Source organism: Corythoichthys intestinalis, chromosome 9 (assembly GCF_030265065.1).
Source record: "Corythoichthys intestinalis isolate RoL2023-P3 chromosome 9, ASM3026506v1, whole genome shotgun sequence".
NCBI lineage: Eukaryota > Metazoa > Chordata > Actinopteri > Syngnathiformes > Syngnathidae > Corythoichthys > Corythoichthys intestinalis.
Window position 1 is genome coordinate 32,998,075 of NC_080403.1, and position 27,137 is coordinate 33,025,211.

Here is a 27,137-nt window from a genome sequence, read left to right on the forward strand (position 1 = left end):
TGGCATGTTGGGATGTTTGTTTACTGCTTTTCATCTTACTGCGAAGAAAGAGGAAATGACATTCGGCCCACAATGATATTTACGGCATCAGCCTTCGCGCTGTGACCCGGGAATTAAATGCCTGCTTTCACACATGCTGTGTCCCGGGCACAGACATTATTCTGGGACGCAACCCGGTAAATGTCAGTGTAATCTCCGTGTCAGTCAACCCAGGATATTGATTTCACACATAAGGGCTACCCGTTTAAATCGCAGAATTTAAACGGTGCTCAGGTATGTGTGAAAGGGGCTAAAGAGGAGATTAACTATTTAAAAACCGAGAATACGAAGTATACAATCTGGTGGCTATAGACTTCCTAACCTATTGACATGACACGGAAAACAGGGCCGATTCGTAGGGGGCCCATTTTCAAAAACTTTAAATTCAAATATTTACAAAACCAAAGCTGCTAACGACCTAAAACCAAAACGCCACCTACTTTAGCCATAAATTAATCTCCATGAGCAGCAGCATAAAAAAAAAAAAAATCAAAGTCGTTCCCATATAAAATCCCGGTTAATTATTTTCTATATAAGTATAAACACAACTTAAAATGGCTATAAAAGTCTCAGATTTTACACTAGATGTACGAAAACCAGCAAATGCAGAAATAATCACCTATATTTTCATATATTTACATTTAAGTTTTTGACCAAAATAGCAACTTATTTTTTATTTACTGCAAGTTTTCAACAGCAAATAAATCACTCAATTTAACATCAAGAAACTTAATACTTGAGGAAAACATGCAGAATCAATCATAAATAATATGTAAATAGATAATGAATTCTATATACAATCACAACTTATAACAGAATAGAATATCCCTTTACTATCATTATACACTATACACTGTTAGCGAATGAGGCTAGCGGCCCCCTGGCTAAGCAGAGCTTTTCTGGCAAAAATTCTTGTGAATAAATGCTTAAATCCCTGAATTCTTCATAGATATGGACGTAAAACAGTCTCGATTCTTGGTTTAAAAGCAAAGAAACCATACAGTTAGCGTTCATTTTACATATAATGACGAACTACCTTGCTACTATGTTAGCGAACGAGGCTAGCGGCCGCCTGGTGTAAAAGGAGCTTTTCTGGCGAAAATTCTTGTGAATAAATGCTTAAATCCCTGAATTCTTCATAGATATGGACGTAAAACAGTCTCTATTCTTGGTTTGAAGCAAAGAAACCATACAGTTAGCGTTTATTTTACATATATTGACAAAGTACCTTGCTACTATGTTAGCGAACGAGGCTAGCGGCCGCCTGGTGTAAAAGGAGCTTTTCTGGCGAAAATTCTTGTGAATAAATGCTTAAATCCCTGAATTCTTCATAGATATGGACGTAAAACAGTCTCGATTCTTGGTTAAAAGCAAAGAAACCATACAGTTAGCGTTTATTTTACATATATTGACGAAGTACCTTGCTACTATGTTAGCGAACGAGGCTAGCGGCCGCCTGGTGTAAAAGGAGCTTTTCTGGCGAAAATTCTTGTGAATAAATGCTTAAATCCCTGAATTCTTCATAGATATGGACGTAAAACAGTCTCAATTCTTGGTTAAAAGCAAAGAAACCATGCAGGTCGCATTTATTTCGCGTAAATATTGCCAACACTTCCATTTGTAAACAAAAAAGAAAATTCTTGCTAATGCTTCAATCACACATGCTTGGTACGAAAAATATAATATTTACCTTGAATCGTCGAACAAATCACTCCTGAGACAATCCTTCCTGTTTGTATGCGGTACAGCTTTCGTAGTTAAATCCAATCGTAAGTAAATCCAAGCTTGAATCCCACATGAGCGTGTGCGGTCTTCGGCTATTACTAAATGAAGCTCGGCCCTCTCTGATAAGGCGTGACGCAAAGAATGACAAAGTGTCAGGTCAATAGATTTTTTTTAAGTCTATGTGGTGGCGAAGGCTACACTCACAATGCAGGTCACTTCCAAATTCTTTGCCGAGATGCGACACGTTTACACGTATCCGATTTTCTTAATGAAGTGTGAACAATCCCAGTCCATTTTTTTTTTTAACTCTAACCTAGATCTCTCACGTTAGTGTATATAAATCAGGTATATTTGAGATGTATCTATAGCAATGGATCTTAACCTGGGTTCAGTCAAACATCAGTGGTTTGGTCAATGCTTCAGGGATCTCTATTTCTGTAACATAAACATAAAACGTAACATTTTGACATGTTTTAAAAACCGGCTGCCAAAATTAGAGGCAATTTGAACGGGAATTCACTGACTGCATTTATTAGCTTTCTAGCTTAGCTAGATCGGTTTTGAATTAACAAAAAAATTGCTTCATTATCTAGTTCCGAAGGGTTCGGTGAATGCCCACGTGAAGCTTGTAACAGTTCGGTACCTTTAGCAACTTTAACAATCACTGGTCTATAGTATGAATGCTCATGCTTACACATGCAACCTATACACCATCAGCAGGAGAAAAACTTCACTACTGTTCAACAAAACTGACATCAGGCACAGAAGAGGGCACAGAAAACACCATCTCAATACCACAAGTGAAGCCACCAGGTTTAGAATAAGTTAGCTCCGGAAGCACAAAATCCTTAAAATTGCCATAAAAGTGTGATGATAAGCACCTGCCAAGACCTACCAATAGCAACATAGGCAACATTCACGCCGCAGTGTGTGATGCCCAATTTGGATTTTTTTTCTATAATTCCAATTTTTCATGAACAAATTCTGTTTCTTTTGGTCATCGACACACACACAAAGTCTGAATTGATTTAAAAAAAGTTGTATCACACCCTGCAATGTGAATAGCCAAGAGCATGGTCCGTCTGTAAGGAGCCCATGTGTTCACGCTATCCCTCCAGTTCAAAGGAGACGCACACAGTTTGACATCAGGAGATGTCAAGGTGGCTTAGTCACTGGCATCGGCCCGTAGCCTCACTATAGGCTGCATTGGCCTGCACTGCAGGATGTGACCCTCTCTCCCCAGGCTAGTCCTGCTCCTTACTGTCCTGACCCCAGCTGCTCCTACTGTCACCGGTGGCTCAAAAAGAACATACGGTGAGGGAGTGACATAAGGTGAACATATGCTGAAGTGGGTGTCAGGGAGTGTAATTGTCCTATTCTAAAGTAAAATAACATTCATGGCTGATAGGTGATGCATCGCAGGATGGGGAAAAACAGAGCTCAGACAGAGAGGCGTCTCAAGTCAAACAGTCTCTTCTTTTTTACTGCACCTCCTACACTCTCGCTCCTCATGCTGCTTTTTCCTCTATAGCTCTTTGCTTCCATGTTTGCTCAGCCAGCAAGGCCACCTCCTTGTGGGAAGTCTGTTTGCCGAGATTCTTCTGAGCCCATGTTTACATCATAACCATCTTGAATATGTTTTAATAACTGCCATATGAATATGACGACGATCCAAGCGTACAAGGATCTCTAAAACAGATATCGTTGCAGCAATCATGCAACAGCATTTGATATATTTTCTATAGCATTAATGCCATGAAGGAAATAATCTAACACCTATAATATGTATACAATTGGTTCTCAAAGTTGGCTAGGAATATGTTGTTGTTAAAAAAATCTTATTAGCAATTTATGTGCCAACAATATTAAATAATAAATGCGGCAAAATGGCTCACCTTAATATTGCACAAAGCTGATCAGCTTCTGAAACACTCAGATCATTCATTTACCGTAATTTTCGGCACACCTGACTATAAGCCGCCAACCACCAAATTTGACACAGAAACGACATTTGATAAGCCACGCTGGACTATAAACTGCAGTTGTTCGCACTGCATTATGGAATATTTACACCAAAAGATATTAACCGGTACCATTTTATTTTGACAGCGGCACCATAAGACTGTCATAAGACCAAATCAACCACCATGAAGCTATGAACCAAGTGGTTGCAAAGCAATATCGCTTCAAGAAGCTTCATTTGGCCATTACTGCTCCCTTGGGGGAGACAGTCAACCTCTGCTGCCGCCTGCTGCCAACACTGTTGTTGTCCAACATGCCTCCTAGCATGCATTGCAGTGCTACAGATGTAAAAATCAAATTTCTTTTAATTATTTCTTCAGTTACTCTTCCAGTTTTTTCATTAATTGCTAGTTATGGTATTTGGTAAAACTTTATTAGACGGTGGCACCACAAGACTGTCATAAGACTATCATAACTATGACATGAGACTGTCATGAGCATTATTGAATGCTTATAACAGATGTCATTTAGTGTCATCTGACAAATTATCTCACTTTTGCCTGGATGTAAAAGATCCATGCTGGACATAAAAAGAGTTAGTGACATAATTTGCTGGATGACACTTCACAACATCTTTCATAAGCATTCAGTAATACCCATGATAGTGTCATGTCATGATAATGACGGTCTTAAAACAGTCTTATGACACTACTGTCACATAAAGCGTTACCTATTAACCCAAATGAATCAACAAATAAGCCACGCTGGACTGTAAACTGCTGCTGCTGATGATGATGATGGTGATGATGATGAAAAAAAGTAGCAGTTTGTAGTCCGAAAAGTACGGTAAATTACAGAACAGAATCAGGAATCACAAATACAAATCTCTAGGATTGTGAAAGTGAGAAAAGGGCTGATTAAAATGATATTTAGCTTCTTAACCATTTGTAATGTACAGCATAAGGGGCAGTTTACATGGTGACTCTGCGACACAAAGACGCAATGACTGACTAGCGGACTCGCCTCGCATGCATATGGTGTCGGCGAAAACGGAAGGCGAAGACGAAAGATTCTGAATCCTGCCTCCAAAGTGGAAGAATCCGATTGCGAGGGGTTGAGGGGGGCTTCCTCGGCATGCATATCAAAGACTCCTGCGGTGCGAGACCGCGCTGTTAACGTCAGCACTCGTACACGTCACATTGGGCGTGCGGAGCGGTGCTACTAAACATTTAAAACAGCAAATATGGCGGAATGTTAGATTTAATTTACGGTTTTAATAATATTTTTTAATTAAATATGTTGAACATTTCAATTTTTGTGCCTTTTTGAACAAAAGAAAAATGACATTGCTTCGAGTGGGCGGGCATATTTTTTTCCCGGGCTGAGGGAGCATGGTGGGGCCAAAGTGCATCATTCTCTGCCGCCCTGTAAATCTGCACTGCCCCCTAGGGCCTGGCATAAATACTACATCGTGTTCATGCGGAATTGCGACATTGTTCGAATGGAGACGCAAATGCAAATTTGAAATTTTTCGTATTCTCGGAGAGTCACCATGTAAAAGACCCCTAAGACCCCACAAATGAAACCCTAATTAACAAAATGTCATATGTGTGTTGATTTGTATATAGAAATGACCAACAGATCACATAACACATCTCTACTGTTAGTTGTAGTACCAAGACTGACCCATAAGGAGCCCAATGGCGCAACATGACATCCAGACTAACAGAATTGCGAGTACTAGAAGAAGAAACAGAAGCATCTACGTTAGCTTTAAATAATCTGGCCACTAATTGTGGTTTTAAACATTTCACGTGTGTCATTATCATTGTGGTGAATAACTATGAAAATGCTCAATGCAATTAGTTGCTGTTCTGTTTCGAAGCTTGCCAATCAATCAAGGAATGCATTGCTTAGCCAAGACTGAAAACAAATAAAAACATGTCACTTGGTTGAGTAGAGTGGTACATTGAGCTATAGTAAGCTTGGGGTTTTACAACCATGCCTGTGTGAAGTCCAATTATAACTTTTGCATAATGATAGGGTTTGCTTTTATAGGGCAAAGTCATCACACTTGCAAAGTTGTTTATCACGTTTGTCATGTGATAGCATTCTTGCGCTGGCCACGTCTTGGTGGCCATCCAATCCACTCTCATATGCTCATAATAAATAAAATGTGATGCTGTAAATGCTGTAAAGATACTGAATGTTAAGCCCAAAAATGCTTTGCTTTAACTAGGAGGGTCATTCCGGAATTGGAGTACATTTGGAATCAAATTTCTTTATCAAATATGCCTTCACTTTATTTTCAGTGACAATTATCAAAAATATGAATTAAAATATTATAGGCTTGATTAGCTCACGTTACTGTACAGATTAATGTTAGATTTTATTATTACTTGCAATAACTACGGTAACAGGGTTGCAAATTTGTACTAATGTTAGCTTCTTCTCAGGCGTAGAAGCTACTTTAGCTGGTTAGCTACCTGATAAACTTTTGAATTCATTCTTTCATTAATGATTGCAAGTTGTCCAGGCCCTGAAGAAACTAAAATCAAATCAAATCAAGATGCTCACTCCACCATGCTTTACGGTGGGGATAAGGTGTTGATGTTGGTGAGCTGTTCCATTTTTCCTCCACATATGACGTTGTGTGTTACTCCCAAACAATTCAACTTTGGTTTCATCAGTCCACAAAATATTTTGCGAACATCAAACGAGCGGCGTTTTTTTTTTTTAGACAGCAGCGGCTACCTCTGTGGAATCCTCCATTCTTATCCATAGTTTTACATACAGTTGATGTGTGCACAGAGATATTGGACTGTAACAGTGATTTCTGTAAGTCTAGCAGACACTCTAGGTTTTTTTTTTTTTTAACCTGAATATTCTGCGCTGAACTCTTGGCGTCATCTTTGGTGGACGGCCACTCCTTGGGAGAGAAGCAACAGTGCTAAACTTTCTCCATTTGTAGACAGTTTCTCTAACTGTTGATTTATGAACAGCCATACTTTTAGAGATGGTTTTATGTCCTTTCCTAGCTTTATACAAATCAACAATCCTTGATCGCAGGTCTTCAGACAGCTCTTTTGACCAAGCCATGATGCACATCAGACAATGCTTCTCATCAAGACAATTCTTACCAGGTGTGTGTTTTATAGTGGGCATAGCAGCTTTAAACCACTCATCAGTGATTGGGCACACACCTGGCTTAAATTGTTTGGTAAAAAATGGTTTCAACTGTTCTTTAAGTCTCCTTAGGCAGAGGGTTCACTTACTTATTTTTCCCCTTTCTGTCATTGTTTGCATGCTGTCCTCATTAAAATATGAAAACCTATAAATGTTTGGGTAGTCTTAGTTAAAGCACTGTTTTTACATCTGTGTGATTTTGACAAAGATCAGATCACATTTGATGGTGATTTTATGCAGAAATGTGAGATTCCAAAAGGTTTACTTTTTCATACCACTGTGGTACAGAATGCTGCTGCCAGAGTATTTACAAATACAAGGAAACTGGACCATATTACACCGGTTTTGAAATAGTTACACTGGCTTCCAGTGAGTCAAAGGACAGACTATAAATTACTACTGCTCGTCTCCAAACACTTAAAGTCTCTGTGACACGAAAAAGCATGTTTATTTCATAATACACGCGGTATTTTATGCTCCTGAATGAAATGGACCGCTTGGATGTGTGTGGAAGCGATCGCTATATTTATTTAGGTTTTTGAATCCCGTGCCATGAAAATGAGTGACTTCCGGAAAGAAAGAGGGCGCTGTGACGCGTTCAAAGGAAGGAGTCCCCTTTACTATACAGCCGTACTGTTGTATGAGAAGGACTAAGGATTCAGCTGACTTTGAGGATTAATACGTTTATTTTTCACATCACGCCAGCCAAACGGCTGCAGAAAAATCTTGCTGTACGAGGGACAGGCGTGTGCGCCTTTTGGGGGTTTCAAAAGGTTCCCATTCACCTGTGGATATTGGCCAAAACAAGCCCTACTACTGTGGAACCATGGGATTTACGAGGAAGTGAGTAAACATCGTGTTTTGTATTATGTCAAATACTGGGATCATTTTAAAATGTAGGTGGCTTGCGGCTTGTCGCACATCCCCCCGCCGGGAGAGCACTACTAAACACTACAAACTTTATTTAAATAAACGACTACTTACAGTACATTTGATTTTGGTTTGGCATGTAAATGTTAAGCGGTCATTGTCCAGCTGCTTCCCCGGGGAGCTCTCCTGTCTGTAGTAGCAGGGGAACGAGCTGTGAATTGATCTCCGCCGGGCGGTTTGCCGATCGGCGAAGACATTCGACAACCCAGTTGTCATGTGAAATGATCTGGGCTAGTTATGTGTGATTTTCCACTTGGAAGACTTTGAAACATCACTCGGTTCGGGTTAGCATGTTGGCTAGCTGTCACGCCTCTTGGTTTGTTTACATTCTCCGAAGCCGGGGAAGGGAAATGACATAACCCTGATTTAGGTGGCATAAAATATCGTTCGGGAGGTGCGACAGTAAAGGTGAGGTCGACGGTTTTGACCATTATGGAGTATTTTTGCCATGTTGTTTTGAATAAATGCATTTTTATTATTTCATATTCCATTTAGCACAAGAATGATATTTGTCATGACCATGCCATTTATTTAGCTATTGGGGAAAAATACTTGGATAAAAAAATACTATCCTGCAAAAATATTGGAGTAGAGAGACTAGAGACGCTAGAGCCCTATAATGGTAGGCTTGGCTAACCGGCAGATTAAAAGACTAATTTCTCGTCATCTGCGCTTTGCTAAATTGTTGTATATAGTCGAATCGTCACAAAATATGATTCTAATTCACTAAATAATCCTATTTAAGACTTTTTTTCTCGTGTCGTATGCACTTTTGGCCTTGAACCAAAATACATGCTTGATTAATTGGATCCCTATGAAGCATCGAGACACCTAAGGTCGTCTGGAACCGGTCTTCTTTATGTTCCAAGAACAAGAACCAAGCAGGGTGAGGCAGCATTTAGTTACTATGCTCCTAACCTCTGGAACAAGTTACTCCTTTAAAAAACGCTAAAAACGCTTTTATCACAGCATATGACTGCCTATAGGCTATATTTCAAATTTCAAGCTATTTGCTTTTTATTCATTTTCTGATTTATTTCCATTTCCGATTTAAATTGTTGTTATTGTATTTTTTTTTTTTTAATTCTACTGGTGATTTAATGTGATTTTTATGTATAACTATTTCCTGTTTCAATTGTCTTTGTTTTAACTTTATTTAATGTGATTTTTACGAATCATTTCATCTCTGTGGATCTTCATGATGTAAAGCACTTTGAATTGCCTAGTGTTGAATTGTGCTACACAAATAAATTTGCCTTGCCCAGTCTGTCTCTTCTATTTTCCTTTCTGTACGCCCCATAACCCAAATTTCCATTCTCTGTGTCAAAGCTGCTGTACAAGACAAGTTAGAATAAAATAAATAATTAAAATGAGTATACTTTGTCGCATCACCTTGAGATAGCCTCCTAATTTTATTTCCATTCAATGCTGCCCTTCAAATGATATGTCTCTTGGGGATCTAATTGCTTTGGCATTGCTTAATGAAACCTTCTGCACGGCATTTCAAATGGAAAATACAGTACGCAGGGAAAAATAGAGTCCCTGGAGACGTACAGACAGAGAGAAATAAAAAAGTCCTGACAAAAGCAGAACGAGAGAATTATCTGTGCAGCTGTCTGTGCACCAGGATGTCACTTGCAGAGAGTCAGCTCCATCCAGCCTGATCACAGGAAGTCCCACAAAAAGCAAAGGAAGTAAGCACGAGCTTCAGGAAGTGATTTTTTTTGCAGCATCGGCTCCACCAAGTCTGGATCTTGGGAGGGAGGAGGAAGGGAGGGAGCCCGACTACACACCAGAGTGTGAGAGAGAAGGAAAAAGGAGGGGAAAACCGACTGTGGGAGTGAGGGAGCGAGAGATTAGGGCACGCACAGTGACATCTGTCTCCATGCCGCCCAGCTGTGTGTCATTTAGTAAGCGCTTAGAAAAACCCGCCTGGCATCAGTGAGTGATGTGCCTGATGCTGTGGCGCCAGGCGTTCCACTTAAAATGACACCGGGTGCCACCGCCGACCATTTCCTTCAGCCTACGCACAAATTGCTCACTTCAACGCAAGTAAACACTGGCTTGTGTTTAGCAGCGTTGAACTTTTTTTTCCCTACTGAGCTGTTTCCATTCTTCTGCTGTAATTCATTATAACAGAAAATGAAATGTGGCATTCACGCTCCTCTTCACACATTCAACAGTCACCGAGCAAACAGACAGCATCAGGACAAACAGATTAAGGGCCTTGGTGACAACAACCCTCTCTCGCACACCTGTGTTCACATATTTACCGCCTAAACTGTCATTTTGCATGTAAATAAAATGCGTGGCTGTGTTGAAGAGGCGATAACTTCCTTAGTGTTGCACCTGGGCTTACATCTTTTGCATAAAGTGGGATGAAGGGAGGGAGGGTAAAGGGAAGGGGGGACATCAGAGGTGTTAATGGAGTAAAACCTGATAATTGCAGGGTACTTAGTCATCCTTTGTCACAGTGAGACAACTGATGAGGCCTTATTTTTATTGACATTTAAAAATGGCACGTATGGAATTCATGCCACATACTGTACCTTTTTTGGCTCCTCTACTCCACTATTAACTAATGAATCTTGGCTTCAATTACAAATGATAAGTAGTAATTCATCTTCAGTTGGTTCATGACAGTTTCAGGAGATCACGAGTGATATATGGGGAAAAACAAAAAACAAAAAACCCTCAGTTATGTATTGTCTAGACTTGCAAAAACAAAACAAGCAAACCTCCCAGTGGAGTCGATAGGAATTTAAACAAAGTTAACATAGCATTGCAAAATTGCATGTTAGGGAGCTTAATTGTGGTGTGCAAAAATGCCTGTGCTACGCCATCAGGAACTAACAGAAATATTTCCCAGTTAAGCCTATTTTATGCTTCTGCGTTGCGGTGACGGAGTAGCGACAGCGTAGACCCTACGACGTCAACGAGCATTCGAAGTTCTGTGTCAAGGGAACGTGTTGCTCTGTAATTCAACGTCAAGCCACTAAGGTGTTGCGTTGTGTTTGCGTGTTTTTGGTGGACTTTTGTCGAATTCCTTGAGTTTTCTTCCAGTTAGACAACAATGGCAATGGAGATGGAACGCTTGAATGTGGATCTTCAGCTCATCAACACTGAACAACAAATGTTGATCATACAAATGTTGAGGCACAGACGACGCAGAAGACTGTTGTGGAGGTGGTCTGTCAGACTGTTGGTGCAGCACAGAAACTGGCAGTCACATTACGAATATGAGCATCGGGTGGAAGCCGAAAAGTATGTAAACTGTTGTTGAAAATTAAACATCAAAACAACTATTTTGACACCAAACCTGTGCTTTATTCTTCATATACTTCAAGTGTAAAATGTAAATAAGTCACAGACTCACAGCAAACATATGTACAAAGTAAATGATAAAGTGCACCAACCAAAACTACAACATAAATTGATGAAAAGCCGGCAGTTTTGGCCGGCTGGCTCATCGCTCCGTGTGGCCATTCACTTCCGAACACCCACATACTTATCTCGGAGGTTATTCCATTTTTTTATGCATTCGCTGACCTCCAGCCCTGCATTTTCAGCAATCTCCTTCCAAGAATTGCCTGCCATTTGGAAATCTTTATGAAATCTTGACAAAACATTGTACAGGTGGTCGTACTTGCTGACCTCTTCGATGTTCCTCTCGCCGGCTTGGTCCATTTTTGAGAGTAGCGCAAGAATGTAAATGGCGGCGATTTCGCGCTGAACTGGAAACAACTGTCTGAGCGGACCTATCACAGTCCTTTAGCGTCACGTCACCATGCATTGACGTGACGCGTAGTCAGGATTTTGTGGAGGTGCAAGTCAGGGTCGTAAATCGGGTCTGCCTTGACGGCGTAGGACTGCTGCAGAAGCATAAACCCGCCTTTGCACTACGTGCTCACAAAAGGCAAAAGTCACATGTTCAAAAACGATTGGCCAAATGGAGCTCTTTATCTACCATCGACTGAGTTTCCAAAAGTGCCCAGGTGTGTGCTACTTCAAAAATGACATTTGAATTTAATGATCTTAATTTAAACGTTGAGACCTGAACGTGAAGAGTATCGTGTGTTGAATTTTTAAAGTAATACATACATCCAATTTTTAGATTACATACGAATATACCGTAATTCAAAATAACGTTTTCAAGTACAATGGTACCTCTACATACAAACTTAATTCGTTCCTGGACCTTGTTTGTAAGTCGAAATCGTCGTATGTCGAGCAGGATTTTCCCATAAGAATACATTACAATTCCACAGCCCGAAAACCTAAACTAAAATAACAAATACTTACAAATGGCAATTACACATAGCAAAACCAACTATAAATATATATCGGAATAATAATAATAATTCCTGTAATGTAACGAATTGGGTTCTAATATGGCGGACGTGTTTGCGTGCTATACCTGAACACAACGCGTGGCTGACGTGACACATGAGAGGTGCATTAGACTTTATACATTTACTTTACATGTTTTCTTGGTGCCAGCTGTGGCGTTAGGTAGGCGTGTTGTGTAGCTTATATTTCTCTTTATTAGTTGTTTTTTTAATGATTTCATGACCAATGTTTCGATAATCGTTGTATCGCAATGTCGTGAGATTTTTATCGTGAGCTTTGTATCACAAATCGTATCATATCCTGAGATACCAAGAGGTTCCCACGCCTAGTGTAGACGTAGACGGTAAATCGTACACTCTTTAAATGAACGAGGTAACAAGCTTTAAACCAATTCAGAACCTTTCTACCGTAATTTTCGGACTATAAGACACTTTTTTCCCTCATTTTGAATCCTGTGACTTGTAGTCCAGTGCGGCACATTTGTTTATTTATTTGGGTTAATAGGTAACACGTCATTTGACAGCTGCATCATAAAACTGTCATAAGACTGTCATAATTATGACATGACACTATCATGGGCATTACTGAATGCTTATGACAGATGTCGTAAAGTGTAATCCGGGAAATTATGTCACTAACTCCATTAATGTCCATCTTGGATCTTTTAAATCCATTCAAAAGTGAGATAATTTGCCGGACAACAAAAAATGACATCTGCTATAAGTAGGGTTGTTCCGATCATGTTTTTTTGCTCCCGATCCGATCCCGATCGTTTTAGTTTGAGTATCTGCCGATCCTGATATTTCCCGATCCGATTGGGTTTTTTTTGCTCCCGATTCAATTCCAATCATTCCTGATAATTTTTCCTGATCATATACATTTTGGCAATGCATTAAGAAAAAAATGAATAAAACTCGAACGAATATATACATTCAACATACAGTACATAAGTACTGTATTTGTTTATTATGACAATAAATCCTCAAGATGGCATTTACAATATTAACATTCTTTCTGTGAGAGGGATCCATGGAAAGAATTTGTATATTGTGACTAAATATTGCCATCTAATGTATTTGTTGAACTTTCAGTAAATGATACTGTAGTCATGCCCAAATGCATGCTGGGTAGTGGAACCATGACTGTGCGTAGTGCTACCAATTGATATATCTTCTCTGCGTTGGCAAATAACATAAGGTGTTAAGATAAAGATCAATTGCTACCTTGCTTCCCCACATTGCTTCCCATGATATTTCTAATCTTAGGGAGGGGGATTGTATGGTTTTAGCCTATTATAAAAAGGCTCCAAAGGCTGCCAAAATTCACTCTACTCATTTTACGCTGCCTTTTATCTCTCTATATAGGTAAAACGGCGCCATTACAGATTGACCGCGATTATGCGTGAGTGGGTCGTGCAGCGCATGCATTCATTGCGTTAAATATTTTAACGTGATACATTTTTTAAAAAAATTAATTACCGCTGTTATTAGGATAAATTTGATAACCCTACCCTAAGCCTAAACTAAAGACTCTGGAAGAGTGAAACATATGTCTGAAACGTTAAATACAATTAGAAAATGATTTAATTAAAAAATATATATATATATTAAAAAAGGCATGGCCAATATTTTTTTGCCGACTCCGATACTTTGAAAATGACGTGATCGGACACGATCGATTGGAATGCCGATCGATCGGGACATCTCTAGTAATAAGCATTTATTAATGCTCATGACAGTGTCATGTCATAATTATGATCGTCTAATGACAGTCTTAAGGCACCACAGTCAAAGTGTTACCAAATACCATAATTAGCAATTAATGAAACAACTGTAACCGTAACTGAAGAAATAATTACTACAAAACATGAATTTTGATTATTATTTGCATCTGTAGCGCTGCAATTCATGCTAGGAGGCATGTTGGACAACAACAGTGTTGACAGCAGGTGGCAGCAGAGGTTGACTTTCTCCCCCAAGGGAGCAGTGATGGCCAAATGAAGCTTCTTGAAGCAATGAAGCTTTGCAGCCAATTGGTTCAAAGCTTCATGGTGGATCCTTTGGTCTTATGACATTCCTATGATGCTGCTGTCAAATAAAGTATTACCTGTTAATATCTTTTGGTGTAAATATCCCATAATACATTGAGGACAGTTGTGGCTTATAGTCCAGTGCGGCTTATCTATGAACAAATGCCGCTTTCATGCCAAATTTGAAGGGTGCGGTTTATAGTGTGAAAATTACGCTAATTTAACTAGATCCCAGAAGAGCTGACTGTTGTCTTATATGCAAAAATAAATGATTGAAATAAAGTACCATATCATGAGGACAAAAGTTATGACTCGTTTTAAAATATACAGTATTATAGTAATATATTTACCCAAATGAACATCCCAAAACTCCAAAATGTGTAATACAGTAATGTGGTTCTATGCAGTACATCTGCAGCCTAAAATCAAATTATAGATGTTGGAGTACCTAATCAAATGGCTCAACATACAATATTATTTCAAGGTGTCAGTGTTGCTTCTTCAGTCTGAGTGTATTGTTCAAATGCAGCATCCAGACATCAGAATGACACGCGAGACCACTTTGACTTCACACCAAGATGGATAAGATGAAGCCACGATGTCTCAGTTCAGCAAGTTCGACCTGTGCTGTATCTTGGTGTCCTCCTGCATGTCCTTTCCCTCTGACTCTGCTCATTCTACCCTGATAAATGATAACACCAAAAGCATATGTTCTCCGTTTGTTATCAGAGCCTATCGGGTTCTTAGAAGCATATCTGCTGAGGCTTCGTCAAGGTCAGAACGCTGTTGGTCCAAAAATCCTTCATGCCTGCGAGTGCTTTTCAGATGGGACTCGCGCTTCTCCGAGTCAGACCCGAACATACAGTCAAAACATTTGGCTTGGATTCTTGCAACAGACATAATTCAGCACAGCTTTGAAAGCAAAAGCTGATAATATTCCATAGAACTGAATGAGTGTTCTGGCGCGGTTCCAGTGTGCTATATTTGGTCTTTTCCTGAGACTTTTAATGACTTCACCGAAGCAATTTTCGCGTGTTGTTTCAGTCTCATTTTCAGTAAACTCTGTGATCACCTGGCCTTTGCGTTCATCGCGCCTTTCACTGGAAGCACAAAGAGCCAAGGGGGCATTAGTCCACAAGAAAAGCCCAGCTTTGGCTTCTTTAAGAAAGCAGAGGTTTAGCTCTTTCACTTCCACCGCATTGTTATGCTAAGGCCCAGCTTGGGAATAAGAGTGAACCATTAGCATCTGAAGAAGAGCCAACATCTGAGGGAAACACGTCTTTAAGGCCCCAAAGAAAAGAATCCATGCTGTCTCTGCCTCTCATTTTCTCCCTCTCTTTCGCTCCTCAGCTTCTCTCTCGTTCTTCACCGGTCGATGGCCCATTCTCTTTTCTTTCAAGCTTCTCCTGCTGCCTCTTTTGGCGCCAAGAGAGTTCAGAGATGTGTGTGTGCGTGGAGAGGAGGATTAGAAATTGGAATGCTTGATGATGACACAATGAATACAGCACTTGACACAAACTGTATAGCTGTATCAAAGAGGTAGTTTGAATCAATTAGAAATGGAGCCCACATCAGAGTGGATAGTTGGGCCACCATGATGGTTCGAGATATTCAATGTGATGCTTTGCATTTTAAATTGAAACCATTTAAAACAAAACAAAGTATACTTGAAATTTGTTAACGGATGATGTCATATTACATAAAAGTATTACATAAAATTTTTGCTTGCACTTACAGCAGGGCAAATAAGTATTTAGTCAACCACCGATTGTGCAAGTTCTCCTACATGAAAAGATTAGAGAGGCCTCCTGTAATTGTTAACATGGGTAAAGCTCAACCATGAGAGACAGAGTGTGGGAAAAAAAACAGAAAATCACATTGTTTGATTTTTAAAGAATTTATTTCCAAATTAGAGTGGAAAATAAGTATTTGGTCACCTACAAACAAGCAAGATTCCTGGCTGTCAAAGACGTCTAACTTCTAACGAGGCTCCACTCGTTACCTGTATTAATGGCACCTGTTTTAACTCATTATCGGTATAAAAGACACCTGTACAGAACCTCAGTCCGTCACACTCCAAACTCCACTATGGCCAAGACCAAAAAGCTGTCGAAGGACACCAGAGACAAAATTGTAGACCTGCACCAGGCTGGGAGGACTGAATCTGAAATAGGTAAAACACTTGGTGTAAAGAAATCAACTGTGGGAGCAATTATTAGAAAATGGAAGACATACAAGACCACTGATAATCTCCCTCGATCTGGGGCTCCATGCAAGATCTCACCCCGTGGTGTCAAAATGATAACAAGAACAGTGAGCAAAAGACCTAGTGAATGACCTACAGAGAGCTGGGACCACGGTAACAGAGGCTACTATCAGTAACACAATGCGCCGCCAGGGACTCAAATCCTGCACTGCCAGACGTGTCCCCCTGTTGAAGAAAGTACACGTCCAGGCCCGTCTGCGGTTCGCTAGAGAGCATTTGGATGATCCAGAAGAAGACTGGGAGAATGTGTTATGGTCAGATGAAACCAAAATAGAACTTTTTGGTAGAAACACAGGTTCTCGTGTTTGGAGGAGAAAGAATACTGAATTGCATCCGAAGAACACCATACCCACTGTGAAGCATGGGGGTGGAAATATCTTGCTTTGGGGCTGTTTTTCTGCAAAGGGACCAGGACGACTGATTTCTGCAAAGGAAAGAATGAATGGGGCCATGTATCGAGAGATTTTGAGTGAAAAGCTCTTCCCATCAGCATTGAAGATGAGACGTGACTGGGTATTTTAGCATGACAATGATCCCAAACACACAGCCAGGGCAACACAGGAGGGGCTTCGTATGAAGCATTTTAAGGTCCTGGAGTGGCCTAGCCAGTTTCCAGATCTCAACCCCATAGAAAATCCGTGGAGGGAGTTGAAAGTCCGTGTTGCCCAACGTCAGCCCCAAAACATCACTGCTCTAGAGGAGATCTGCATGGAGGAATGGGCCAAAATACCAGCAACAGTGTGTGAAAAGCTTGTGAAGAGTTACAGAAAACGTTTGGCCTTCGTTATTGCCAACAAAGGGTACATAACAAAGTATTCAGATGAACTTTTGGTATTGACCAAATACTTATTTTCCACTATGATTTGCAAATAAATTCTTTAAAAATCAAACAATATGATTTTCTGGTTTTTTTTCACATTTTGTCTCTCATGGTTGAGGTTTACCCATGTTGACAGTTACAGGCCTCTCTAATATTTTCAAGTGGGAGAACTTGCACAATTAGCGGTTGACTAAATACTTATTTGCCCCACTGTATGTAGAATGAAAAATATTGTAGTCATGTATGAAGAGCATTTCAAATAGAAAATGTTAGAAAGTTTCCAATCTTTTCACTACGGGTTCATTTCCATCGTAATCGCTCATAGCTTCCTGTTTTGGGACCGAGAAAGGCATGAGTGCACATTCGAGTCGAGTGCAGCCACCTGTTGAGATGTGCGAGGGAATGTTGATCTGTGTGCATTCATGAATGATCGTGAGTGTTTTTCCTTCATTCTGAAGGGTTCCAGCAACAGGCCGTTTCGTAGCTTTGCCGTTGCAACGGCGGGTTGCCATTGCTCCAAGTCGGCAAGCATTTTTTACATCATAGTCGTGTTGCACATTTCTGCCGTGAGGTGATGTGTTCGTTTCGCATCTTTGGGATGTGTTGGATGTGTAAAGTGCTTAATTGCCGCCACGTTTTGTGGCCAGATTGACCGCGTGTGTGCCCCCCCACCACCATCACCTTTGTGTTTATTGCACTGTTCAATCCATTTGTGTGCTGTTGATTATTGTGCAGTCAGTTTGCATTGTTTTACATTGGTACTGATATGCTGTTAACCCTAAACCCTAACCTTACGTTGGTAATTTTTTACATTAGGCTTAATCTTCGAGCACGGGTTTAATTAGTTGGTGGAGTTGATTTCAACAAATTCCATGCAGTTTGTCAGTTATTTGTTAGTTTCAGGGCTCCGGAGTGGCTAAGCTAGCTTGAGTCAATGGTGGTTGAAATCAACTCCATCGAGTAATTGAACCCCCTCTAACGCAAAGAATAAGCCTTATGTGAAAAATTCTTATTTTCCCCTTTAAATTCAATTATCGGAAAGTCAATTACATACGATGACATTGTTCTGTTGTCATTCTTATGTTGAGGCAGCAAAGGGTGAAAAATTGGTGAAAAGTAATAAATAACTTTTAAAGTAACTTAGCTACTTTGATAATAAAATCATCAGTAAAGTACCTAGATTACTTTTTTGAGGCGTAATCAGTAATGAGTAATTAAATTACTTTTTCAAGTAATCTGTGACAACACTGCACATGAGTGCAGACCAATCAAGCTGGAACAATCACATTTTTTGGATGATTTAACCTGGCAACATTTTGAGTTTCCATGAGTGAAAGCAGCTTGTTGTAAACAGAGGAGGCTGAACATACCGACTGAAGAGCTGCAGCCAGTTGGGGGGCAGCTGTGGGATGAATCACTGTGCCGACACATACACGTAATCTTGGGTGGGAACCCACAGATGCTCCCCTGGATAACAGCTGGAATGGAAGAAAATGCGATGAATAGAGAGTGATACTTTTTAATAAACGGTCGGCATAAGCTGTGGCAATTATATAGGGACAAAAAAGGTTCATGCTCGTTAAAGGACAGATTTAATAGGGCTCAAGCGTAAATATCTCATAGGCCAATTAACATACTAAACGCTATTGCCGCCAATAGATGTCTAATCCATTTTAAACTCCCAGTTCAAATGGGTTGGACGTCTATCACTGTCAATGCCAGTGAATGAGTAAAAAAATGGCATAAATGGTCATTTCTAAAGGGCCAATCCATAAAAGATATTTTTAAAATCGAATCTTTTATATTAAATCATAAATTCATTGGAAGTTCATCAACACAGTCTGCTCTGAAATATGTGATATGTCTAAAGATGAGTTTTTCCAAAAGAAAATACAGTAATGGACATCGGATTTTAAGGAATTAGAATTTAGAATTAGAACAATACCGGCTGTCATTTTGCTCCCTCAGGGGGGCTTGAGTCGATTTTCAAATCCAGAAACTCTAACGATGACATGCTAACCAGTTGTTTCTTGATCAAATACTGTGCCGGGTTTGTGGATAAGAAAAGAACAATGGGCACCATTTGAGAGATTCACGAATATCTACCTGTCATTTCAGTCTACTGGAGTGTCCATTTGTGTTCATGCTGACCAATAGCAGCTGCCTTCTTTGCCGTAATCTACCTACAATATGTTTGCCATAAAACAACATAGGAAGAAGTCTTCTTGTGCCCTCACTGGAAGGCCTGCATAGATTTTCACATCCAGAACCCTTAATTGTGAGGCAAATATCCTAACTGCTAACAGGGTTGTTTCTCGATCAAATATCAGTATGTGGATAAGAAAAAACTGAGGCCACCATGAGGGAGATTCTAGAACATTGGTTCTTAACTGGGGTTCGATGAGTAAGCCACAGGGGTTCGGTGAAGGTTAAGAAACGCAGAGCCCTTTTTTTGTACGCAGACTAAATCAAGGCAAAGTTGCATTTTAGACCAGGTTTTGGACTGGTTTACCCTCAATTTGCAGGCTTTATTCCATTTCTTTCAAATGACAGCCCTATATCGAATGGAAGGAGAAATTGGTTTGCTCAGTGGAAGGTTGACTGGCACTTGGTATGAGGAAGTACAACTGACCTACAGACAGCATGAACTGCGTAGATATATGGCGGAAAACACAGACAAGACTGAAAAAGCAGTTTCTGCTCTTGCACCCCTCTAAACAAACTGTTGTATTTTAAGCCAAAACAACTGTTGCGTTTTTGATAGAACAATATGTCTGTATGCTGCAATAGCAGATTCATGGCGCATTAAGACCCCAAACTATTTTTAATTTGTCCGTTTTACCCTGAAAACCCCCGTTTACAGACGTCGCGCAACTGCTTTTGTTTCAACCCAGCCATAAAACCAAGGTAATTCATTATATTTATTATTCAAAATGTCATTTTTAGCTTAGAATCATTAATTGATGTCTTGCAGTATATTTCATTTGAAAAAAAAAAACTAAAATATTATTCACTCGCATATTTTAAACTTTTAAACAAATGACGTCACAATGAAAAAAAATGTAAAAAAGTCGCGGATATCTACCTCATCTACATCATTTTTTTTTTTTTGTTGTTACTGTCGCATTTTCTCCGATATGTGAGATGATAAATAATAGATCCAAACAAAGAAAATTTGAGAAAAAAAAAACATTTAAAAGGGTAAATATATGAAAAAGAAAATCTCGACCACTCCTTGATGTCTACGATTTCTGCATCCCGACCCTTGTTATATTGCCATGTTTCACCCATAAAATCCCCCAAAAATCCAGCTGAGGCCATTCACAGCTGTGTCTTGACACTCGGTGATACATGCTACAAGGAGTTTTTTGATCAAAACAAGGTAAGTACGCCACAATATCTCGTTAAAGTCATTGCGTCTGTAATTCTGCTCTCACGTCCTCTCACCTCCAGATAGGGTTTTGCTGTTTAATTTATTTTTTTTTTTTTAAATGCCCTCCTGTTCAAAATTTTTCTTCCCCCCCAAAAATGTGATTTAAAGCTTTCCAATGATGTATCACACATGCATATTGGACAATTTTGAAATTTGGCCAAAATTGGGGGTCTCAGAGCAGAATTTCAAGTCACCTGAGTTTTTTCCACCATATATATTTTTTCGTTTTACACCATGAAAAGAGTATGTGATGCAAGGATGCGACAATAAAATGAGAATGTAGACGTGAAAATAAACAAACAAAAAAAGGAACAGTGTGAAAAGAGTTGAATTTAATTTACCAATATGAAAATCAACAGCAAAAATCAAAATTAGTTGTAGTAAACCACTGATCTAGAATGCCCATAACTGTCATTGCAGTGTAGAGTGAAGTGTCCATTTGGGTTACTGATATTGACCAATAGCAGAGGGCTTCTTGCGACCCAACTCATGCTAATAACAGCATTTTCTCGTTGATTTGAAATGACATGTCAGCTGTGTCTCAGGGTTCTACCTTTTAAGCCAATAGCTACCATTGACAGCGATAGACGTCCAATTCTTTTGGACTGGGGGGCACTGTAAGCTTCTCCCAGTTCAAATGTATTTGGTATCTACACACATGGTAAAGTTGTATTGTAACTTGTATTGCGCTTTGACACTAAATCTTCATCGACCTATTGGTGACACAGGGGTTCAGTATCTTGCTCAAGGATACCTAGATGAGTTCTTCAGGGCAGAGAATCGAACCCGCTACCTCTGAGTTGGGGAGCAACTACTCTACCACTCAGCCACGCAAACCCCATCTCAAAAGTCAACATCTCAAAAGAATTTATGTATCGAAGTCGGTGTTGTTTTTGGCAGCCCTTTTAATTTTTGTCTAGGTCTTCTGGCCAAAAATAAAGTATTAGTGTTAGTCATATTTTAGTCATTTCAAAATGTGTTTTTCTTCGTGTAGTTTTTGTCGACGAAAACTCAGACCAATTTCGTCTAGTTTTAGTCGATGTTTACTCAGTGTTTAAGTCTTCAAAACTAAAAAAAAAAAAAAAAGTTTCCAACTATTTCGAATGAATATTGATAGATGAGCACATAATGTAGCTTCTACAAGCATCAACAAATATATCACAAGCTTGGTGATAATACACACTCAGCAGGAAAACATTATTTTCAATTAATAATACACACCTGATGCCACGAACTGTATATAAAAAAAGTCCGAGAGTTTAAGAGGACGCTCACTGTCAGCATTAACCTAATGCTAACGCGAATGCTATGCTAATGCTACGAGTTACATTTTAGTGTGTGATAATCACTCAGCACAGACCTCTACAGGCTAAAGCAACATTGCATATTCTCTCTGGCCAAGATAAGAAAACAAATCCTACCATGTGGGCAAGCCTTGAGACTGGAGAACACTGCACTGGTGTGTGGGGGTAGGGGCGGGTGTCGCAGTACGTCACAAGAGTGACACAAGCAGACACTGCTATGATGCAGGCTAACTACACATAAAATGTCACACACTGTGAACATGTGACGGAAACCATTGCGCACATTGTTCAGACGAAAACTGGAATTAGGCAATTAGCCTAACTAGGCATTAGCCTAATGCTAACGGGAATGCTATGCTAACGCTACGAGTTCCATTTAGTGCATGAACATCACTCAGCACAGAGGCTAAAGCAACATTGCATATTCTCTCTTGCCAAGATAAGAAAACAAATCTTACCGTGTATGTTTCATAACAAGCAATGGGGAGACAGGAGATTACATTGGTGAGTTGGGGCAGCACGTCACATGAGTGACACACACTGCTACGATGCAGGCTAACTACACATAAAAATGTCACACATTGTGAACATGTGACGAAAACTGGCGCATTTTGGTCTCGTTCTCGTCTCATCAGACGAAAACTGGCATTCGTTTTGTTATGTTTTAGTCTCCGAAGACACGTTTTCAGCTCGTTATTGTCTCGTCATCGTCAAGGAAAAAATTGCTCGTCGATGAAATATTTTATAGTCGTCATTGACGAAAACAACACTGATTCAAGTCGGTTCCAATTTCGGTTCAGTAGTCATCACGTTTTCAGTTTTGCCATCGCTAGGACTTGCATACATCAGCAAGCCAGTGAAATAATAATGCTGAGTTAGTCATCATCCTTGAAGAGTAGTGCCCACAGCTGACTGTTGACATAAAAAAAGGAATCAGTAATGAGTGGCATGATAACAAACCTGCGCCACGAGTGGCGTGAAGCCTACTGTATGATAAACAACTCTTGCAAGGCCCTTTGCTCCAAACTTTCCAGCTGACTAAAGGTTCACTGAAGCGCGGAGCCAGTTTGGGGGAAAGATGGATGACTAAGCCGTGCACCTGCCTCTCTTTCAGGCTGCAACGCTGACAGGAGTTAGGGGAGGGGAGGGCTGAGCACATATGAAAAAAAGGAATTTCCAAGGACAGGGAAGATGTTGTGAAATTATATTGCGCATGTGACCTGTACAGCTGCAGAGGGAGGGGATTGTTACATGTGTAATAGCATGAATCACCAGCAGAGTTCCTCAAAATTCAACAACTTCGATTCACCCCTCCTCTCTTTCACATATCATGTCTTGTTAAAAAATTGTGAAAAGTAAGCTGATCAAAATGACCAAGCTAAAATGATGCGAAAACATACACAGACACCTGCACGCCCACACCCTATTAACAATGAACAATACCAGAGTCATCCAAAGTTTCTTCATCAGCATGAGATCATGTGACACATATAACACAAAAAAGTCACACACACACACACACAAATACAGGCACTTCCTCTTCACCCCCCATTCAGTGCAGGTGGCTGACTGCAGCAGCCGGAGCAGCATTCCTTCTCCGTTGTTAAGTGACATCTCCCTTGAACAAGTGTCCTCATCCAGGAAAAGCAAATGACTCATGAGCTTGTTTACTTCAGATGGCAGCAACTACCAATACGTGGAAGCTTGGAGGGGAGGAGGGCTGCACATAAGGCCTGGACACCTGTTGCATTGGATGCAGACATGACTTATTGTGGGTATTTGGGTTAGAAGCACCATTTATGCAAACCTGGACTTAATCTACTCTGTGTCGACATTGAAAACAGGTGGTCAAAATCAACACTTTCAATGGAAAGCAAAATGCGACAAAGAGCAAACTTACTTTTTAGTGCATTTTTCTTGAAACCATTTTTGCTGTGGACTAAAAAAAAATTCTTTGAATGTAGTAACATGAGAAGAGACTTCAACATTTAGCTTTTATTTCCATGTACTGTACTTCCATCTGGATCTGATACACAACTCAGATGACAGCACCTTTCATTTGAAAAGACCCAATTTTTCTGTGAGCTCAACTGTTGGAACATGTGACTGACAAGTCTGTGTTGTTGCCTAGGAGTGCTCTATTACAGTGATTATTCAAACAGTTAAATAAGTCCCTGCACAAACATTGGCCAAACTCAGCACAACCATTGCGAAATTTCTGGTTTACTAAGAAACAGACGTTGAACAGGAATACTTCGTGAATCCTAAACAACTTTTGGTGACATCAGTAACAACCTCTCGAGAGCAGGTGTGAAGGTATTTCACAATCTACAGCTTGCAGAATACTTCAAATCAATCATTGCAAAGAGACTTGGAATTAAAAAACACAACAACAACATTCGAAACTACAACATTAAGGAACAAAGCTGTTTATATATGATATGCAAATATGAAAATAATCATTATGTGGAAACATAAGGAACAAAACACTCTCTTAAAGGGTACCACGGATAGAAAGACATGAAGTTTTTAAAAGACACACGTTTGTGTGTCAAGTTCACTAGTGACAGCACTCCCCCGCTCTAGTGACGAGAGCAGGAGAGTGTTTGGTGTCAAAAACTGTTTGCAGATCTTCACGATAAACTATTGTGTAATCCAACTTATTCCAATATTATTATGGAGATAGTTATCATCCAGAGCTGCCGTGTGCTTTACACATTATTAGTGAAACACAGCAGTTTTGATTAGTTTTGCTGATAGCCCGGGGCCGTGCATCACAACACACGAAAACGTTTGCCTCAACCGAGACATCTCAAGGCGTCTAATGACGTCTTCTCTTATTCTTGTCAAGTAAAAGCAGATGTCCAGATTGTTGATCATCCTGCCAGTTGCTTCCCGGTGAATATGCAACACGTAAAACGAATAAATTAATGCCCAACAGATTATAATGACGCCTTATTTTGCACATTGGGATCCAAGGCTACGTTCATACCGCAGGTCTTAAAGAGCATACAACAGGAGAAAAAAAAGTCTTAAATAGCATTATTATGTGAATTAGAATCATATTTTGAAACGATTCGACTATATACAAAAATTTAGCAAAACCCAGATGACGAGAAATTAGTCTTTTAATCTGCCGGTTAGCCACGCCTACCATTATAGGACTCAAGCGTCCCCAACAGGTGGATGACGTCAGCGGGAGACTGGGCTCATCGGTTTTACTATACAGCCCATTGAGGGGGAATTATTCAGAACGAGGAAAACACGACGAAGAGAGCCGCAAAATGTCATTGTTTCAGTCTCTCTACTCCAATATTTTTACAGGATATTCTTTTTATCCAAGTATTTTTCCCCAATAGCTAAATAAATGGTTTGAGAAGGACCATTCAGCCCGTCGAGGGGGAACTATTCACAACGAGGAAAACGCGACGAAGAGATCTGCAAAATGTCATTGTTTCTGTCTCTTTACTTCAATTTTTTTTTATCCAAGTATTTTCCCCAACTGCTAAATAAATGGCATGGTCAATAACAGTCTTGTGCTAAATGGAATATGAAATAATAAAAATGCACTTATTCAGGACGACATGGCAAAATTACTCCATAATGGTCAAAACTGTCGACTTCACCTTTCCTGTCGCACCTCCCGAACAATATTTTATGACACCTAAATCGGACATATGTCATTTCCTTTCCCCGGCTTCGGAGAATGTAAACAAACCAAGAGGCGTGACAGCTAGCAGACATGCTAACCCGAACCGAGTGATGTTTCAAAGTCTTCGAAGCAGAAAATCACACATAACTAGCCCGGATTATTTGACATGATGACTGGGTTGTCGATTGTCTTCGTGGATCGGCAAACCGCCCGGCGGAGAGCAATTTACAGCTCGTTCCCCGGAGGAGGGCGGCTGCAGTTGGTGTGCAGCTAACGTGCAGCTAATGTGCATGAGGAGAGCTTTTTACATGCCTATCAATGATCAAACGTAAGTAGTGCTTTATTTAAAGAAAGTTTATAGTATTTACTTTGTAATCGCTGTATTTGTATTTGACATAATACAAAACAAGATGTTTACTCACTTCCTCGTAAGTCCAATGGTCCCACAGTAGTAGGGCTTGTTTTGGCCAATATCCACGGTGAATGGGAACCTTTTGAAACTCCAAAAAGGCGCACACGCCTCTCCCTCATACAGCAAGATTTTCCTGCAGCCGTTTGGCTGGCGTGATGCAAAAAATAAACGTATTAATCCGAAAAATCAGCTGAATCCTTAGTCCTCACACACAACAGTAGGCTGTATAGTGAAGAGGAGTCCTTCTCCCGTACACGTCACAGTGCCCTCCTCCTCAATGCAAGACCGAAACTGGAAGTCACTCATTTTCATGGCGCGGGATTAAAAAAAACTAAATATAGCGACCGCTTCCACACACATCCAAGCGGTCCATATCATTCAGGAGCATAAAATACCGCGTGTATTATGAAATAAACATATTTTTTCGTGTCACATGCAAAAATGCACAAATCCAATTTTTTGTAATATCTGTTTTTTTGGCGTGCCCATTCAGACTGCCTTTGTCAATTGAGACCGTTCAAGTATTATGCATGCGCACTGATTCGCAGTCCGACACGCGCTGAGCAAGAAGACCCGCATGCGCAGAAACATCAAAACAAATGACTACACATGCTGGCTGTCATCCGTCATTCCAGGGCGATCATATTTTGAATTCCAAAAAGAGGACAAAAATAACAGACATAAATAATCCCCTTTTAGGCTTATATTCAAAGTTTCTGTGAATCGATAGCATGCACGCGCTGTCCGTGCATGTCACACATGACTCTCGGCCATGTAAGCAATCTTGAAATATTGCTCATATAGAGCAGAAAGAAAAACGATCATTTTCAGGCTTATCCTAAACCCATTTTTATTTTTTTATGACTGTTGCCAAGCCCGACCCTTCCCCAAAAGACGTGCTCAAGGCGAGCTAGGCGCTAACGGACAGCTGCACCGCTACCGTAGCGCACAGTCTCTCTCACTCTTTGATGACGTAATTGCTGCATGAATTCCGATTTGGGAGACTTACCAGTTCAGACCGCCACGACC

The 27,137-nt window shown here is 40.1% G+C and overlaps 1 long non-coding RNA gene across 2 annotated transcripts in view; it reads right to left on the reverse strand.

Moving 5' to 3' along the window:
• LOC130922350 (uncharacterized) overlaps window positions 1-27,137 on the reverse strand; it is a 67,586-nt gene that overhangs the window by 10,381 nt on the left and 30,068 nt on the right. Inside the window, exons 2-3 of one of the 2 annotated variants that reach the window (XR_009064494.1) lie at window positions 18,678-18,785; window positions 14,479-15,636 (exon numbers count right to left, since the gene is read on the reverse strand). This is a non-coding gene — a long non-coding RNA (uncharacterized LOC130922350). Of the gene's footprint in view, window positions 1-14,478; window positions 15,637-18,677; window positions 18,786-27,137 lie in introns of those variants that run through there. The other variant, XR_009064493.1, reaches the window with a different exon arrangement.